The sequence below is a fragment of the Manis pentadactyla genome, chromosome 13, assembly GCF_030020395.1.
Source record: "Manis pentadactyla isolate mManPen7 chromosome 13, mManPen7.hap1, whole genome shotgun sequence".
Taxonomy (NCBI): Eukaryota; Metazoa; Chordata; class Mammalia; order Pholidota; family Manidae; genus Manis; species Manis pentadactyla.
In genome coordinates, this window is record NC_080031.1 from 91,891,293 (window position 1) to 91,912,432 (window position 21,140).

The window sequence follows — 21,140 nt, forward strand, 5'->3', positions numbered from 1 at the left end:
GCTGCTGTTGACCTTCCTGGGCACAGATTCCTCGGACGCCCTTTACTGAGTAAACAAATAATTTTGCCTGCGTGTGTGCGTGTGTGTTTCGTTTTGCTCTTGGTAATTTTCCATCTCCTAATGACATAATGATGATGATCTCCAGCATCTCAACTGTCCTCAAAACCTAATGCAGCCACCAGGACACAGTACATCTGCCTCGGTCCTTCCCACTTAGCATGGCCGCCCAAATAGATTGTGTGGGCTGCAGCCCTTGTGCTTAGTGGTGAAGGCTTTTTGGAGCTCCCTGGGTTTCTAGGCCATTTTATGCATTCCTCAAAGACCGGACCAAGCACAGAGGAGAAGGGAGATGTCCGTGTGGACTGGGGCCCACAGTGAAGGCCTCTTGGACCATGCAGGTCTTAAACTGGACTTTGAAGAAAAGGGAGGATGTGACCAGATGCACAGGAGGAAGGAAGGTGGTTCAAGAGATGGGGTCAGAACGCTCACGGCACAGACATAGGACCTTCACAAAATCAGGGGGTCTGAGAGATGAATGCAAAATAATATTGGTGAAGAATAACATTCACTGATGTGGGGAAACCAGATTAGACACTGCTGTACACAAATTCATGTTTTTAAGTTGAAGAAATTTAAAGCATAAAGGGCTTTTTATCAGAAAGAGCCAATGGGGAATGCTTTTCAAATGAGAAAATTCTATAATATATAAGTTGCTCCTAAAGAATCATATTTTTATATGATTTTTCACTTCTAGATATGACCTGATTGTCTGAACACAGTATCCCCCCACAGGACTCTCTCACAGTGGAGCACGAGCTCAGGAGCGAGAACCACGGCCCGTCAGCCAGACCCTGGGCTCTAGGACTGCACCTGAGCCAGCCCACCGCACGGCTTTGGCTAAATCTGGAAAAGTATTGTAACAAAACTTAGGGATACATTGATTCTCCTGCCAATATGGCCTTTAGTACTATTTACTGAGCACTTAACGTCTCTATCAAGGTATCCACACCTTTTGGAGTGTTTTTTACGTCACTCATCACCACCACCTGGAAGATCACCATTATTACCCTCATCTTACACATGAGGAAACTGAGGCCTGTGATCAGAGCCCAGGACTGTCAGACTCCAAGGCCTGGATCGTCAACCCCACCACCATCCTGCCCCTGTCTTGTCTCTGGACGTGCCGCCTCCTCCTGGTGTTCCCCACTGTGGGAAAGGGAGGAGGTCACCATCTGGGGCCTGGAAAATGTAGGTGTTGGTTTGGCTTGACAGACCAAAGTGACCCGGTAGGTTTACAGGGATAACTTGACCCAAATGTCAAGTTTCCAGCCTCGTGTTTGTGTGCATGTGTGTCAGTGCTACTGTTGACGTGTTGCTGTGCTGAGACTGTTTGGAGAAGGTGGCAGAGAATAAATTCCAAATAGCTCACCACAGCCCTGGGGCTCCGGGAAATCATGAGCCAAATATATCTTTTCACCAGGCTAAGGAAACTCTATATAGGAAACCCTTGCTTTTCCAGGTCTCCCACTCCTTAGCTGGACAGTCGTTCTAGCTGAGGTTCTCAGTGCAGAGCCGCTCTGTGTGACACACACCGTTAGCCAGCTTCTCATCCTCTTTGCTGATATGCCTGTGACGTACTCCAGCCCTTGCCACCTACTAGCTTGTGGCTTTGGGCAAGCCCATTCACCTCCCCGAACTTCTTTCCTCAGCACTAAAAAGAAGAATGATAACAGATTAAATGAGATAATGCACGTCAAACCTGGGGCAAAGTGCCTTGCATAATATGAGAGCTCCATGGATTCTAATAACTATTCCCAGTGCTGTACTGGTTCATACGGTTCCTCCCACCCAGACAGCTTCTGCTCCTCTTCTCAATGACCTCCCTCCCTCTCATTTTCCCTCTGCCTTTCAGGACAGGTGAAGTCGTATTTACTCCAGGGCCCTTGGTTTTTCTCTCTTCTGGACACCTGGGTCCACACATATGTACAGACAGTTCCCGGGATGTAAGTACTTTCCTGTTGCCCAGTCGTTTCATAGGCAGACTGGTGTCACCCAAGAACATTCTGCCTTGCTGAACAAGTTTTCCCAGACCCTGGAGCCGGCTGCTCCCAGGTGTTAGGGACTAAGCTGTGACATCTGCTATGTTCACCAGGAAAACAAAGGCCAGGGCTCATCAGACTGGGTTAGGGAGGAGAATGCATGAGACACAGGCTGCCCTCCTTAAAACAGCTCCTGAACTTCTCAGAGCAGCCACACCCAGTGACCGGGTTAGGAGGCCTCCCGTCCGTTCCAGGTCTGCAGCTGTCCAGCTACACTGAAGCAAGCTTTTCTAATATGCTTAGTCATGTCCTGATTTCTCCAACAAAATTAAGCCAGAAATTAAATTCCTCTCACGCTCTCTACTCCTGTTGTTTCTCTGGCTGAATGTCTACCATTGTGAAGGTCACAGAGCACTCCTAGCCTCACAAGCAGAGAACGTGGCAAAAGCCATTATCCAACAAGAGCCGTCTGCCCCTTTCCCTGAATGATTTCCTCTATTCATGGAAGCAGAGGGTAATTTTGCGATGAATCAAACAAACTGGTGAGTAATTGTCCAGGGAAGGAAACATTGAGGACATGTCCTCATCTGTATAATCCAAGAATAATTCTTTAAATGGTATAAGTAAATGGGCAGTTGTTCAAAACCAAAGTCTCCTACCACTTGCCAGAGAAGAAAAGATGGATTAAGTCCAAGTAGAAATGTACCATATTGGAATAATGGAGAGAAAGGCCACCAGTAAGTTCAAATTACTAAATATTGTTTTCAAGTCTCAAAATGGGCCTGAAAAAAATGTATGTATAATCATCAGCAACATTTGCACGAAGTGATGGATATTGCTAACTGCCTCCGAAAGCATCTGCTTAGTGGGTAAAACAGCAACTCTCTCCTGACAATTAATTCCCCAGGGAACCCTTTCTTCATACACAGTATGAGCCACGTATCAACGTCATCCTAGTCAAGTGATTACAAAAATCAGGACTAGCAGAGTTAAAGAAAATAATGACCTACTTTATAAAGAAATCCAAGTTCTATGACAATTCTTCACATAATTTGTGGGTCACTGTCAAGATAATCAGAAAATCTCGCAAATGTTGAGAAATTCTCACTCTGCCTCTCTGACTGCAGAGAGCGTCCGTTGTCTTGCTTACCCGCTACCCTCTCTCTTCCTCGGGCGATGACTCCAGTTCTCCCGCAGGACTCTCCCCCACTCTCTCGGGGACTCAGGGAAGTCTGAGCCCACCTTGGCTCCCAGGAGAGCGATCACAACTACTTCACCTGGAAGGAACTGGAACCGATCCAACTCTCCTTCATCTCTGTCTCTCTACCTTCACTTCACTCCCCTCAATCTCTGCCGATCCGCCTTCTCCATTCCTTTACTCATGCGGCAGAACATGGTGCCCCCACAGCTCCAAAGTTTTGTTGTTTCAGTCCTATTCTCCTGCAAACACCTACCAGGTGTCTTTATATCCCAATTCAAAAGGCCAAGAAAAAGGTTCGGCAGCACATACTTACCTGCCACCAGACCAAGTAACTACTGCCCAGAGCACCAGGGATTATATTAGGACAAAGTTGGGTGACCCATTCCTCATGAATCTGGGATCAAAACCAAAAGAGAAGGTGGGCTCTTAAGCTGAGTGACATCCCAAAGGTTGTCTATTGCAATCTCCTTCTTCCCTTTTAATTACAACTTTTCTTTCTCTCCATGTGCCAGTAGTTCCTAAATTACCCAGAAAGGTCATTTCTCAAGTGACAGCTAGCTTACCATGATTCAAACAAGGTGGCAAAACTTGGGAAGTTTGAGTGCAAACATCTGTTAGAGAATCTGATGGTTCCCTAGCAACACCAGCATTGGTGCCATCTTCCAGAAAGGATGATGAATGTTATTCAAGTGATTAGCTAGGATTTTTCAAGGGCTTTATCACCAGCCCCATATATTTAGATGCCTTCGTGCAAGGTTTCCAAAGCTACCCCACAGCAGAGAATGTTAATTTGTTGTCTTTATGATTTGTACAATACTAGCCATAGTCTGAAGAATAGTAAAAACACTTGGAACATGACAAATGGTTTGTATTTAATATGATGTTTCAAAGGCAAGTTAAAGAAAAAGGTTATTTGCATAAAACTGGAAAAATTCGAAGTTTCCTAGAACATCTAAATTATTGTTCACATTTTGCTGCTCTGGGAAGCATATATTTTAAAAACTTAACCATATGGAATAGCCACTAGGTTTAGTGAATTTAATGAAACCCTAACATATAAATTGATTCAGAGCAAGGAAATTCCCAGAATGAGGGAGAATTAGAATTTCACTCCATGGAAGATTCTATTAGTTGATGTGGGATGTAGGCAGATATCGAACTATTCTTATATTATGTATATTCCACCAAATACCATTGTGAAGGGGAGTGGAAATATTTTGTGACATACTTTAGCAAACATCTCAGAATCCCAGCCACTCATTCAGCTGCTAATCCTTACACTGCCTTGCAAAATCTTTGGTTTTTTTGGTAGTCATATAATTTCTACTAGTGTTTTTGCCTTCCTCTTCCCAGCTAGGTTACAAGCTCCGTGAGAGCCCAGTGTCTGGCATGAATGGACAAATGCTGTTTGAGTGACTGATGAATAAAACCAATAATGCTGATGGGCTCCCTGAAAACAGCTAGATTAACAAGGAATGATTCAATTTCCAATTTCCAGAGTCACCCATACAGTCATTCCATTTTATCCATGGTCTGTGGCGGGAGGTTTTGAGTTTTTATTTTACTTTCTTATCTGTATGCCCAGAACTTCTAACAGGGCCTGGCACAGACTAGGGACTGGATAGGCATCTGTTAAATGAGCAAAGGAATCCCACCAATGTAGTTCAAGACAACAGGAAGGGGCTGCATGGATCTAATGCTTCACACATAGAACCATGTTGCTGTATATCTACTACTTCTAATCTAAACAGTTAACAGAAAAAACAGAAGAATAAAAATATATATTAAAGCTTTCGAGAAAAGGATTTGTTGACTGGAGTTGCTTCCTCTTGTGGGTTATCACTAAGTGTCCATGGTATCTTTTATCTTTTCTCCTTCTTGTGAAGTACGGGACTGCACACGGCTCTTCTAACTGGTGGTATTAACTTGGATGCCAAAGCTAAGACCTGACCTCACTGATCCCCTCGCTTATCTGAAGAATTATTATATGGAAGATTCACAGGCAGCTGCCAGTCATTCTGATAAGACGAAATGGTCTTAAAAGTGCAGCCAAGAAGAGCTGACTAGACATAAGAAAGAAGTTCAGACTGATTTGATATTGAAAATCTCCCAAATAAGGGTAATAAAATAGTCCTATTTAATAATCTTTAAAGCAGAGAAAGCAAAACATTTTTTCAAGTTTTAAAAAAATCCCCAAGGAGACCCATCTTCAATGGGTTTGTACAGTTCCGTCTGCTCTCGAGATCCTGATTCCCTCTCCATCCTTACTAAGTGCATTCCTGTCTCAGCATTTGGAGCCAAAACCTAAAGTAACTGAGACTTTAGTCAATTGATTAAATTAATGTCTGCCTTTCAAGTTTACAGGTATAAAAAAATTACTCAATTACCATCCGATGGGAAGAATTATTTCTCTGAACTAAGAGGATGGAGAGATGCCATTACCACATTACAGCCATACACACTGTGAATTAATGTGGCCTCACTCCCATGTGCAAAACTGGTGTTATTCATCTTTTCAGAAATTATTTTAGTTCAGTCTAGAAAATAAAACAATTTAATGTGCATGTGTCCTGGTTCTCCACCCACCCACTTATTTGCATGTTCAGGTTTGTAATATAAAAAATGCTCTAAATTTATAGTCCTTTGAGATTAACTGCTTTATTTCATTTACATACATATTAGACTACCTCCAGGAGAAATGTTCCAGGCCCAAAGTCACCACAAGGAATTGGTGAAAAAAAACTTTCATAAGAGTGTGTATCAATCATACCTTAATAAAAAACAAACAAACAAACAAACAAAAAACTATGATTGCTGTAAAGGGCCACATTGAAAATAACCCATCTATCAATTCATAGAAACTGATAAAGAAATTTTGGCCTATTTATTCAATAACATATTAGTCAGCATTTAAAAAACAGCACAATACATGCAAGAACATTGATGAGTCTCAGAAACATGCTGAGACAAAGAAATCAAGATCCACCTCAAAAAAATATGGTTATTCCTTTAAAGTGAAGCTCAAGAAAAGGAAAAACTAATTTGAAAGAAGTAAAAAGAACCTTAATAATATTGTTAAATACATGGGTACAACTTACCACATTATAAACTTATTGTACAATTCACTGTGCATAAATTTTACCCTAATTTTAAAAATACAAGAGATGCTTGAACAATTTCATGGAGATAAACTATTCGGATGAAATTAACAGTATCTTCTATCTGGAAAAAAATCTCTCAGCAAGTACAAATAGATGCAAACTGGGATCTAAAAAAGTGTAGCTAAAATACACCTACACAGCCTACAGAAAACATCACACTAGTGGGATACAGAACTCTTTCCCTTTGAGGTTTCCCGGGACATCATATTTCACAAGAATGCCAGTTCTATTCAAAACTGCCCTGGAAAGTCTCTCTAGAAATAGAAATAAAAGGTATAAAGATTGGAAACCATGACACAAATCTATTATTTGTTGATGACATGTTAAGATACACATTTACTATAAGGCCACTGGACATTCTATATGCCAAAATTAGAAAATAAAACTTCAAAACAATATCATATCTAATAGATTTAAATATCATCAAATCCTTTGAGTAAATCTAATCAAAGCAATCCAACCAAAAATATTACAAAACTACTGAGAGAAATTAAGGACCATGCTAAATGTAGGTTTATCTTATATTATGTTCAAGTATTAGAACACTCAATACTGTCAAGTTTTCAACCTACCTCATATTGATGTATAGATTTGATGCAATCCCAATCAAAATTCCATCAGTTTTATTCTGGTTAGAAATTGGCAAGCTTATTCTAAAATGTAAATGATAACACAAAGGATGAACACTAGGAAAGGATATCTTAAAGGAGAACAGACATGGAGGATTTACACAATGAGATAACAAAGATATAATAAGAAAAGTGTGGTGTTAGCATAAGAATAATTGAACTATTGGGAAGTTTTGAAACTAGCCCCTACATATATGGCTACCTACTTTATTTCAAGAATGTCACTACAGTGCGGTAGGAAATAATGGTTTTCCCAATGAATGGTGCTGGATTAATTGTATATTCATACGGGGGAGAGAAAAAAATCCTGACCCTTAGACTTTGCAATAAAAATCAGTTCCAGATGTACTGAAGACTTAAATATAAAAGGTAAAACTAGAAAACTTAGTTTTGATAGATTATATCAAATATATTCATAACTTTACAATTGCCAAAGATTTATTAACAAGAAATAAATACCATTAAGAATAAACCAAAAAAAGTTGAAAAACTGGATCTCATTATAATGTAAAACCTAGGCTCATCAAACGTTATTATATGAGAGTAAGATAAACCATCACCCTTATCTGTTATGCCTTTTCTTTTCCTACCAAATTTCCTACCAAATTTAGCAGACTAATTATTTTTAAATAGCATGGCTAAAATTTCAAATAAGATTTGCTAGATGTATTAGAATACAGAAAGGTATAAAGAAAGCACAATATAGCCCATAACCATGACCAATCATTATCCTATTATTCAGGAAATCTTGTTTACTTTTCTTCATACAAAATAAGAATGAAAGCACACACTAAGAAAACTAAAGGAATACAAGAAAGTATAAAATTGAAAGAAAAGACTCTTCACAGCTACTCTCTTTCTACAAATTTAGCCACTGTTAACAGACTCACATATATCACTTCATAAAAAATAATATATATCCTTTTTGTTTATATGAAGGGAAACATGTATACTCTTAGGAGATTATTTAAACATATCACCAGTCCCCTTATAAGAGCTTCAGTTTTACAAATATTATGAATCAAAAAAGAGAGAGGGCACAGAACCATTAATAGAGACTTAAAAATTTAGAGATTTTTCTGTGCAATAAAATGTGAAGCAATCTAAAAATTAAAGTGAAATTGGTTAATTTCTGAGGAAACAAATTATTTTTTAATTAAAAAGAATTAACCCAGAAGTTTGCCTGGACAAATTATTTCAAATCTTCAAGTAAAAAATAATTCTCATGCCATGCCATGAATGCCAGGCCAATATCCGGGTCACAGAAAAAGACAAATTATAAAGCAAGCATAACCCATATGCATTTGGCAAACTCAGCCTAAAAAAAAACAAATCAATAGTTACTGAAAAGTCTCATTTGAGAATTAAAAATGCACAGATTCTCAATAAAATATTAGAAAGTATAACTCATCCATATATTGAAAGAATAAAATAATGAGACCAAGTAGGTTTTATTCAATTAGTGACCAGATAAACTTAACAGTACATCTACCATTACGACTTGTCATACAAACTCCACAACACTTTAATACCCTAGAGAGCAGGGTACTCAGAATCTTGGAACTTTGTATCACTGTAAGTTCAGTACCAAGCACAGTTGTGGGACAAAATAGGATCTCAATAAATTAATGAATAAATCAACAAATGTCCAAAGTTATTTGAAGACATCCACCATTTGTCCCTGATGAAGAAATCTCATTATACATTTAGTCAAATATGACAAAGAACGTCTAGGTCAGATCATCACCAGTACCATGCTGAACAATAAATTATTAGACATATTCTCATTCGTGTGAATAAATTAACAGTAGCCACTATTTAGAAAGCATTTCTTGAATTAAGCCAAGAAATAGGAGGTGTAACATTGATAAGTAGGGGAAAATCATTATTTGCATAATACTTATCCAGAAAATTCAACAGAATTAAAGAAATCAATTAAAAAGGACTAGAAGGTGTGATAAACTGTTAATATAAACTACATGATTTTCACTGAAAAATGCTTTCAACTTTTCAGTATATTTGAAATTTTTCATAGTAAATGGTTGGGAAAAAAGATTAGAACTAACAATATGTTTCAGCAGCAAAAGAAAAACAAAGGTTGATGCTGATTAGAGAAGAAATATGCACGCCTATGCGTATTGCCACATTATTTACAAAAGCAAGATATGGAAGCAACCAAAGTGCCCATCAACAGATGAATGGATAAAGAAGATGTGGTACATATACACAGTGGAATATTTTTCAGCCTATGGCTGAAAAAAAGAAAGAAATCCTGCCATTTGTGACAACATGGATGGAGCTAGAGGGTATTATGTTCAGTGAAATAAGCCAGGCAGAGAAAGACAACTACCATATGGTTTCACTTATGTGGAGTATAACAAAGCAAAACAAAATGAACAACAGCAGTAGACTCAGAGACACTGAGAAGTGACCGGGGGTTACCATCAGGGAGGGATTGGGGTGGGTAGGTGGGGAAGGTGAAGGGGACAATGGGGTACAAAAATCTCAACTCATAATATAAGTTGGTCACAGGGATGGTAGCACAGCATGAAAAACACACAATGGTTCTGTAACATCTTCGTATATTGACAGCTAGTAACCACACTAGTGGGGGGTGAGGATTTAATAATATGGGTAACTATTGAACCACTGTGTTATATACTTGAAACCAATATAAGATTGTGTATCAACTATACCTCAATTTAAAAAAAGGAAAAAGAACACAGGTTGAATAACTACACTATACCCACAGTAACAACTTTGAAAAAAATCAGATCAATGATCATATTTGACAGATAAAAATAATATAAAATATCTCAGAATAATCGCAAAAAAAGGTAACATAGATGAAAATTATAAGTTCTGCTTTTAACAAACCCCAACAAAGGAACTAAATATATTTGCCAAGCAAAACCAGCTGAGAACTGGAACTTACTTAGACATTCATGAACTTCCTTCAGAATACTGACTTGAATTCCTGAAAATGTCATGAAGTTAATAAAAGAAGGAAGCAAATATGATAATCCATTAGCAACAAATTACCCTGGTATTCTGACAGCAAAAAATTAGTGAACTATATGAGTTTTTTAAATCAAATCACAAGATAATTTGATTAGATGCAAGCATTAATATTGTTATAAAGAGCAACATAATATATCTTGACTTCTTTAGACTCAAGATTAAATCATGTCATTTTATCAATTCAATTTTGTTTGACGTACGGATGACTTGTGCTAACCTGAAGAATACCAGAACCAAGCAGGACTAAAGGACGCTGTCAGAAGTATGCTTTTGCTCTCAGCTATTTTGTTTTTGCTTTTAGCTTTTGAATACGCAGTTACTTCATATCCAGATCAAACATCTTTCTGTAATAATTATTTATATTTCAGATATTTACATGGACGGAGACGTCAACAACCCAATCCCTGAAGATGAACTGCAAGCCAACAGCAAGTGGGCTCTGTGAAGGTACAGAGACTAGCAAGACAACGCCGCTTCCCTCTGGAGCTGACCACCTGGAGTCCAGGGTGGGGACTTGGGCGAGATTAGCGGGGTCGCTGGCAGAACATTTCCCAGGGTACACAGCGGTACTCACAATGCGCAAGGCTGTGTGATGCAGTGGGTCCATCAGCGAATCCGAGGAGATGATAGAGTGGGTGACACTGCACATTCGGACCTCAGCACAGATGCAACTTACTTTCTCAGGCTATGTCCCCTCATTCCCCAGTTCTGAGGGAGGCACCCTCCTTTGAGCTCCCACAGAAATCAGTCATATTGTTCTTATTGCTTGCATATTTGCCTATTCATATGTGTGTTTTCTTTTCTAGACTGATATGTTTCAGAGGACTGGAACGGTTTTATTTCTTCATTACTTTATCTCCAGGAATCAGGACATTGCAAACAATCGCATTGCACTGGTGCCTTTGCAAACCACCCAGGGTGCCATTCCTAGGAAGCACTGTGCAAAGGGCGCCCCCTAGAGATGTGTGCTATGCAACTTGTACCGGGCCGCCTATAATCCTGTCAAGCACAAATCTTAACAAATATTTGTGGGATGAATGAATATTAAACCAAATATCCCCTGAACTCCTTCCTAATCCTAAAATTGTATGATTATTCATAAATGGAAGAACAGGTCCCATTTGGGTATAAATTACAAAAACTGCCAAATTACATCCATAAAACACACACACACAATAATATTCAGTTTAGAATTTAAAGGCATACTCACTTTTAATATAAAACCATATGAAAAACGTAATAGCAAAGTGAAAGGTATTAATTGAAGCACTTAGAATAAGTAGATGCGTATGGCTATATATACAATAAATAAGGATATAATACAAATATTTTGAAAATAAGATCTACAAGATGGACATATTTTAAATTATGTAAACGTAAAATTTTGTATCATTATGGGCTTAGAATTTTTTATTAAATGTTTAATGATTCATTACTGTCACTATGTTTTCAATGCTCAAATTGTCCAAATGTGGCCAGTGGGAGTCCTTTCCTGAAACTCTTCACATCTCATTCTTTATCAGTTTCGGGGCACTTCTTACTTGCTGGTATCACAAAATACTTTAGGCCTGGTTTACATCCCCCAGACCCAGAGTCCATAATTTCTGAAGAAGTCCTAGTTTCTTCCATTTAGAAGCATAGGTCTGAGCCCTAGGGGTCTGACACAGGGACTCGCTGCGGCTGGGCTCTTTAGGTGCAAACACACTCACACACACACAGGGGCCCACTGCTGCTGGGCTCTTTAGGTGCAGAGAACACACACACACACAATCATACTGGTACATCTGGGGAGAGAATCCACTCTCTCCTTTTCTCATTCTATATTTTATTTTCTCTCTTCCACAGGGAGAATATTGGTTTCCAAGAACAATATATTTACTTCTTTGATTAATCCTGTAACACAAAATTCATCAATACTATACCATGACACTTCCACTGAATTTACCAAATGAGCATTTCTTTGGAATTCACAAACTGATAAAGATATATATTAAGGTGACAGACTATCTTTTCCCCCTCTGTGGTTATAAATTTGAGACGTTTTAAAAGTCATTTAACCTTAGGGGCTTTCCACTTCCTTTTAGATTCATTTTTCCTTTGGGAATATGTAAAACAAAAACACAATTCAGAAGTCAAATCTGCAGTAAAATTACTCTTGGAGATGTCTGCTTCCTTTCTACCCTACTTGCATCCAATGCTTCTGTGGGGAAAATGGAGTCTCTATGGCCAGGATACTCGCCCGGACGCCGACTCACGCCTGCACTCACTGCACAGGCACACGCCGTTTCATGCTTGTATGATACTCTGGCCCCCTGAGCAGGCACGCGCTTATATAATTGCTGGCAGGGAGTCACTGCTGTCTAAGCTGTTATAAAAGGATGACCACCGGGTATTTTGCGTGGAAGTGATTTCAGCACTTGACTGGCCACCACGAGAAGAAAGTTCGGTGTGAACCTTCCATCTAACGCTCCCTCAGTCATTTTCTGGTCTTGGGGGACCCACTGTTAACCTGCCAGCTGAGCTCCTGTGCTACAACATGTAAATACTTGATTGCATTTATTTATGGCCTCTGGGATTGAGATGTATAGAGATGTTGAAATTAGGAATAAAGATAAAATGATAGATTGTAATAAATCTAAAACGATAGATAAAAATGATAGAAGCAATATGTAGGGCACCTCATTTTCCTATGGAGTTAATGCCAAAGGAGTGCATTTCAAGTAGGATAGTTCACATTTTAGAGCGTCAACATTTTTAATGACTTACTTGAATATCATTTTTAACCTTTTATAAATGAAATTATTTTTTAAATAGTTATGTCAAAGATACTTTTAGTGAGGACCTTTCTAACATCAGGAATGAAAATTAACTAGAAAATGATTATCCATGCTTGGTCATCCCACAGACCTCTTTTTGACAAAGTATCTTTTGAAAAGCAGGGGCTGCTAGGTTAAAAGAAAAATAATCTGGCCCAAAATATACTCCTTTCTCTAAAGAAAAACTGAAACAACACAACTGTGAGTAAGCTCTAACCATGAGTTTGGAAGACTGTAGCCTGACTCTGCCTGCAGTGGCTGCTGGGAGTTGGGCAAGAAAGCTCCCTCCACGAGGCTTTGTCTCCTTATCTGCAAAGTGAATATGGAGCTGGAGAAAGAGCATGGTAACCTTTCTCAGTTCCAACAACGTGTGATTTTTATAATATCATAAACCAGTAATTGTTTATTTTTCAGTGATTTTCCAAAACTTTATTGTTCAAACAGTTCACTTTGAGCTACTCATTATGTGCCAGTTATCAGCTCTTGTAGCTCTGGGCTGGGGCTCAGAAATGTCCATTTTTAACAAGCATCCCAGGTAATACAATTGCATGTGATCCCCGGACCACACTTGGAGAACTTTCCCTGTGTGTTCAGGCTCCAAGTTGAACAAGCCTTCACACTGAAGGAAGAACTTGGTTGCCTCTATGGTGTGATTCCTGTAGTTCTGGATATGTTTCTTTGCCTGAAAAAAATACTTCTCACAATCAAATTTGATAATGAAGTCAGTCCTTTGGAGAAACAGGTAATCCACAGTAAAACTGCTTCAGATCATTTATACCGTAATATAAATAAATGTGTCAAGTTATGCAATTTTACAGTTGCCAGGGATATTAGTGTATTAACGCAAAGCCCCCATAGAACAATTCTGAGAAGTAAAGTGCTTTGTTTATGGTCTGCCAACGAGTCAAATGTCTTTGGCTCCAAGTTTCGTGTCATGTTGGTGACACCACAGAAACTTTCTTTTCTTTGAGAGGTCCTTTATGAGGAGCTGCAGTAAACTGAACAATGGCCTCCAAAGCCACATGAACACTTCCTACTCCCTGGGAACTATGACTGTTACCTTATGTGGTAAAAAGGGCTTTGAAGGCATAATTAAGTCAAGAGCCTTGAGAAGGGGAGATTATCCAGGTGGGTCCAATGTAATCGCAAGGATGCTTAAAAGTGAGAGGCAGGAAGGCGGGACGGAAAGGGCCAAGTGATGAAGCAGACAGTGGAGCGTTGATGAGTGGGGGAATGAAGACGGTTTCTGGAAGCTGGGAAGGGCAAGGAAATGGATTCTCCCCCGAGAGCGCTTGGAAGGAACCAGCCCCCACCATTAGCTTGATTTTATCTTTGTAAAATTCATTTTGGATTCCTGAACTAGAGAACTATAAGATACAAACTTCTGTTGTTTTAAGTCACAAGGTTTATAGTAATTTGTTACAGCAGCAAAAAAGAAACTAGCACGGGAGGTTGGAGGACACCTGGGCGCTGGAGACCAGTCAGCAGAACACTGAGAGGGGGAGCCCGCAAGAACCGAGACGAGGCGCCTGACTTGAGGCGCCTGCATGGGGCCGGTGGCCAGTCTCAGAGCTGAAGGCAGATCACAGGCTCTAATTACAAGGTGTGCTCCAATATTGTAAATGGCTGGGGAACTTTGCCTGCTTTATCTGTGAAGCATGACTGAATATTAAACATGGACGGATGATACAGGTGACTCACCAGCTAGGACACAATCAGCTTTCCAGCAATGCTCATGGGTTGGCACAGACAGTGCAACGCTCTTTGCTTTCACTCCCCTTTTAAATGATGAAACTCATTTAGTCTGATGGTTTGTAATTTGAAGAGACTGGAACTGACTATGAGAACCACATCCCCCACCATAGCTACTGCCTACTGTGTGAAAACATTAGGAGTACTATTTAGTTTGTAATGTCACCTAGGAAAAAGAACGTTCTTAAAAGTTTATTTCCAAAAGAATCTCTTATCAAGTCCAACCACAAGACAAGGTCCACTCTTTAGACTTAATACATTCAGGATCCCTTTATAGCAAGTTGTGTAATTACCAGAGCAGAGTCAGACAGACCTGAGTTCAAATCTTTGCTTCTCCACTTACTAGCTGGGTAACCCCGGACCAGTTCCTTGGTCTCTCTGAGTCTGTTTCCTCATCTATAGAATTAAAATTACAGCAGAACCTGCTTTATTAGGGTCATGGAAAGATTAAATGGGTTATGTTATAGAAAGTATCCTTGGTTCAACTGCCATTATTTTGGGCCACCCTCTAAAGGGTTAAAAATGAATGTTCTTACCATTTGACCCTGGAATTCCACTTCTAGAAATCTACCCTAAGAATGCAGCACTCCAGTTTTAAAAAGACAGATGCACCCCTATGTTTATCACAGCACTATTTACAATAGCCAGGAAATGGAAGCAACCTAAATGTCCATCAGTAGATGAATGGATAAAGAAGATGTGGTACATATACACAATGGAATATTACTCAGCCATAAGAAAAAACAGATCCTACCATTTGTAACAACGTGGATGGAGCTAGAGGGTATTATGCTCAGTGAAATAAGCCAGGTGGAGAAAGACAAGTACCAAATGATTTCATTCATATGTGGAGTATAAGAACAAAGGAAAACTGAAGGAACAAAACAGCAGGAGACTCACAGAACCCAAGGATGGACTAAGTTACCAAAGGGAAAGGGACTAGGGAGGATGGGTGGGAAGGGAGGGAGAAGGGCAGGGAAAAAGAAAGGGGGCCTTATGATTAGTATGTATAGTGTGGGGGCGGCACGGGGAGGGCTGTGCAACACAGAGAAGACGAGTAGTGAGTCTACAGCATCTTACTACGCTGATGGATAGTAACTGTAATGGGGTTTGTAGGGGGGGGACTTGGTGAAGGGGGGAGTCTAGTAAACATAATGTTCTTCATGTAATTGTAGATTAATGATAATAAAATGAATTAAATAAATAAATAAATGAATGAATAATGAATGTTCTGTTTCTACAATTGATAGAGGACAAAAAGACCCAATCTGCCTGATGGACCCCTAGAGTTTCTGTGGCAGACTCTCAGGGACTTCCCAGTGAGGGAGAATGAAATCTACGGAGCCTGCATCCTCCACGCCGCCCCTCATGCCAGCTGCCCCCGGAGCATCCAACGGAGAGGCGTCTCTACTACTACATTAGGGGGGTTCCCTCCCTGCCATTTCCACATTCCCTTCCCCACTGAGCCCAGGCACATCATCATCCCCCAATTCCTGATAGAGGTTTGTACAGAGTCTCAAGCGGAAATAGCCTGCAAAGCCTTCCTGGGCTTTGTGATAGAAGCCTGTGCTCTCCAGAGAACAGGGGTGAGGTGGGAACGTGCAGGGAGTGAAAGGGAGCATGTTCTGCCAAGGGGCAGAGCATGGCAGTGCCAGGAAGAAGAGAGGGATCGTCCTGGGCCACAGAGATACTGGCCACCCCTCGGGGAATGAGAAAGGTCTGCAAGTTCATGTCTGGATTCTGGGCCACAGCCTGACAGAGAGTGGGAAGGGAATAATACCCTAGGCAGTAACTCTGAGAGGTATCATCATGTGACTTCACCATGTGGACAATGGGCGTCCTTGCTTTGGTCCTATTATGCAACACAACTTGCCAGATTGTGTCCCGAATCAGCCCAGAATCCAGTACCTCATGGTCAAAGCTGGTACGTGGTTCTCTGTTTTACATCCTTTTCACCTCCAAACCATAGACTCCTATTCAGGAATAGGTCACTGCCTTGATAATATGTGCTGAGCATGTTAAGTGCATGATCTCGTCTACACGTGACAAGCCTTAGAGAAAGGTAGTCTTCTTAGGTGGTGACTGAGATTCATGGACAAGATCATGGAACCTAGTGAGCTGCAGAACCATGGTTTGAACCCACGTCCACTTGACTCCTGAGCCTGGCTCTCTAAATTACGCCATTCCAGGGCAATGATTTCAGTCTGGGAACTCCGAACCCAGGGACCATCAAGTCATGGCAAGGGGTCTGCAAATCCATATGTGCATTTTCTAAAGGCAATATATAGAGTATAAACCACTTTCAAATATATGTACTGCTGATGAGCTTGATACAAACTTAGAAAAATGTAAACTTAAATGACCTGAACAACGGAACTATTTTAGGCACTGTGTTGAAAGGATACAGCAAGTGCTCATGTAGGGCCCAATTTGGAAATCAGATAGGAATTAGTGTCTGCAAGCCTACAGGCTGAGTGGAATACGCCAGGAGAAGCATCCCTCACCCGAGGAAGAAGAGCTAGAAGGAGCCTGGCAGACCAGGCCCTGGAGAAAGCCTGCTGTCCTAAACAGAGAAACAAGGTGGAAGACGTACTAAGGAATTACAGCCACGTGGATGGCGGTAGAGCGCATGACCTCCGGGTAATCAGAATGGATTCTTGATTCTGCCACTTGCTTGGTGACCTTAGGAAACAAGCTGTTAAAGGGAACCTTCTAGGATGGAATTGGTAATTTCATCATGTTGCCAAATCCACCCCAGGATCCAGTGAACCAAGGTCAAAATCTGTGCTCTGTTTTACCTCCAAGTTACCTTCCTCCTGTGAGGCACATAGGGATGTTTGGGACACTAAGAAAGATAATATGTAAAGCATTTAGCACAATGCATGGCAAAGCTTGCTCTAAACTTTGTTATGAGGTTTAAATGAGTTAAATCACAGTGCTTGACACCTCCAAGTGGTCACCAAAATGCCAGTTATTGAGTAGGTCTTTGGCCAAGCTCTGCTTCCTCTCTGACCCTGAGATCCAGTGATGCTTTGGGTCCAAACCTGCCTTCAGACGGCAGAAGTAAATGGGAACACTATCTATGTGATTAGAGAGAAAAACCCACCCCAAACTCTTCACCCTCGACTCCCCGAGAGAGCGCTGGAGGCCAGGCCTCACTCGGACGATGTATAAAATAAGACAGGAGATTTCAAGCAACAGCAAAGGACATATAAACAGCCATACGAAGGAGCAGTTGGTAGAGAAAATTATCATTTAAAAATATATAGGAGAATTAATATACTAAAAAGCAGGATGGAATTATAAAAAAGCACAGAGGACTCCCATCGTGTGGTCATCCAGAATCAACAATAATAAGCCCCGGCGTCACTAAGGAAATTGTTTCCATGAGGAGAGCTCTGCTTCAGCAAGCAGAGCAGGAGAGTGTGCAATGGAGCCTACAAAGATTTCAATCTTGTGGCGGTCAAAATAGGTTTTTAAAGTTTTGGGTTCTTAAAGTGTCTCTTTAAAATTCATTTATGGAGCAGCTCTTTCTCCAGCAAAACTGAATCAGGAGACATTACTGTATTTAACCTTTGGAGAATCACATTACTTGTTCCTTTTCTTTTCTTACTGTTCACAACACTGGGAAGTATTTTTTTCTACTTCTCTGCCATCCTTTGTTCACCCTCCACCTGTCCACTACAGGGTGTCTCTTAAAAGACTCCACACTACGTGGAGACCCACTCTAAGATTTAAAAAACTTGGATGCATTCCAAACCTCTTCAGTATCAGATTTCAAATGACTCAGGCCTGGTAGATATGGCTCAATAGGTTTATTCTGAGAAGATGGCCTGGGGCCTGGGACTCTGGTCTTGAGGAGGTAGGACAGGCAAAGAGCATCAAAACAGAACCAAGTAGCCACAAAGACATCTGTCTGCTAGGATGTGAGCAGAAGGGCTTGTGCAGTCACATTATCAAATCCTCTTTAGGGGAAAAAAAATGGTCAGCCACACCAAAAGAGACAGAACAACAAAAAACATCCCCCCTCTCCAGAAAAACAAAACACCAGCACAGATGTCTATTCTTGAGCAACATGGTAAAGCAGACAGAATGGCAAGTTGAAATGAGAACTACTTTTACTCAAGTCTCCCTTGCTACATACAGATAGAGATCGGGTACTTACACTCACGGGACCTCAGTTTTCATCTGCGAAATTAAGCAAAACTTTAGGTTGCAAGGGAGAAGACTCCACTGCTATGGACTGACAGGTGTGTCCTCTCCAAATTCAAATCCCCAATGTCACAGTACTAGGAGGGGGGCATTTAGGGGGAGGTCTAGGCGTAGATGAGGTGATGAGGGTGGAGCCCTCATGTATGGATTAGTGCCCTCATATGGGTCACAGAGCTTCCTTCTGCTGCTCTCTGCCACGTCGGTACGGGCAGCCAGCGGCTGGCAGCCTGGACGAGGGCTGCCACCAGAACCCAACCAGGCTGCACCCTGTTCTCAGTTTCCTGCCTCCAGAACCGTGAGAAATAGGTTTCTGTTGCTCATAAACCACCCAATCTATGACACTTTGCTATAGCAGCCTGAATGAACTAAGACACCCATCCTAAACTACCTTAAGGAAGAAGGAATTTATTAGCTCATGAAACACACTTCCAATAGGGCTGGACCCAGGGATGCAACCTGTTGAGTAGTTTTTAACCTTTTTATTTCATCGATGCTCATCTCTACTCATTAACCTCATCCTCTCCTATTCTAGGCCACCTGGGTTTTCAAAGCAGCCCCGAATTTATATTGATCTAGCAGCACAACCCCAAAGGCAAAAGAACGTTTTCTCTGCATCAATTATAGCAGAAAGTGCCAGGAAGTGCTCTCCTAGGGCCCAGGAGAATCTCATACAATTTCATCACCATAAGATGATGGTGCTTATTTTAACTGGCCAGACTCTGTAGCCAGGGGAGTGCAGGGGACTGTGATTAACTGGGACCAAGTGAGTAGGGCAGGAATTTCCCTGAGGAAGCTGGAATGTTATCACAGGAAAACAGCAAAAAGTGCCGAGCAGAGAAACTGTAGGATCACAGACTTCTACACTGTCTTTCTCAGGATGGGAGTGTAAGGATTGAAATAATGTAAAAAATACTTTGCAAACCATAAAACTCCACTCAAGCGTTCAGTTTATATGCAGTATATCTACAAAAAACCATAAAGATACACTGAGTGTAATACAAAGAGTAACATGAGGTAGCTTTAGATTTTGTCACAGTGCCTGACTATGCCAAGAGGATTCTGGTTTTCAAGGAATCTTGAAATTCGAGGTCTGAAGTATCGCAATTCTTGCTCAGGTTTACCTAAGGGAAGAATTCCTTCTGAGAAAAGGTTGAAAGAGAGTATGATCAATTATAGACTTTTCTCACTGGAAAAGTAACAGGAGGTCCACACAGACAGTAATGGTCATGGATGCAGTCTCTCCTGTGAGACATACGAACCTTTGAAGATTTTATCCAGCCTTCTCATTTGAGATAATTACCCATGTCTGGTCTCTGCTAAGCAACAAAACCAGTTGTGCTCCTTAGATGATAAATGTTCTGAGGCATTTTTTTCCTGGGAATTTGAGCTTATTGTTGTAGTATCTGGGTGTGCCACAGAAGAAACCCTTAGAGAATTAAAATATCCTGATTTTCTTTCTTGCCCTGAAGGCTTCTTGACCACTGTAAAACCAAAGATTCTCCTGAATTGTTACACATCCAATTCATATGGCATTATAAAACATACCACCTATTAAATTTTAGTTCATTAAAAATCTATGAAATCGCCTTTGCTCTGAATACATGAAAAGATACCTGGAGGGGCAGCACAGGATAGTTTACGTTCTGCAGCTGAGCTTTTCCCCTTTAATTGAGGGGCATCTACTGGTGCCGGCCTTTCAGTTTGTCCTGAGACACAGCCGTGAGAATAATATCCACCCTGCACCCTCACTGAGAAAATACGGCAGAACAGTTGAAACAATAAAGGTGTTCAACAGTTTAACAAAGTAACATATTCAGATCCCGGACCTGTACTTGAAGCATGTAAGAGGAAGACAGAAATTCTGGAAGTTTTCTCCAACTTAAGTCTACTACTCTGTTATCTAAGACAACAGTTTAACCCACATTATGTCCCAGGAAGAACAAGCTAATTATTGATAATTATTGTTAGAGATTTCAATAATCCCTTTCCAGCAAATGATAGAATAAAAGACAAAATTCAATATGATAAAGATGACTTTCAAAAACACTATCAACCAACTGATTTACTTGACATTTACAGAACAATCTACTCAAGAACAACAAAATGAAATTATTGTCAGTGCACTTGAACATTTACCAAGTTTGATCATATTTTGGGTTATAAAACATGTCTCAGTAAATTTGAAAGGATTGAAATTTTACAGTATGTTCTCTTACACGATGGAAGTTAACTGGAAATCAATTTTTTAAATCTGGGATTAAAGGAAAATTGCAGGATACAGATTAAAATACAAAAGTCAATTGCTTTCC

The 21,140-nt window shown here is 40.4% G+C and overlaps 1 protein-coding gene across 3 annotated transcripts in view; it reads right to left on the reverse strand.

The window, feature by feature from the left end:
- The window catches only part of KCNN2 (potassium calcium-activated channel subfamily N member 2), a 342,851-nt gene that overhangs the window by 284,006 nt on the left and 37,705 nt on the right, over nucleotides 1–21,140 (reverse strand). The window lies entirely within an intron of this gene.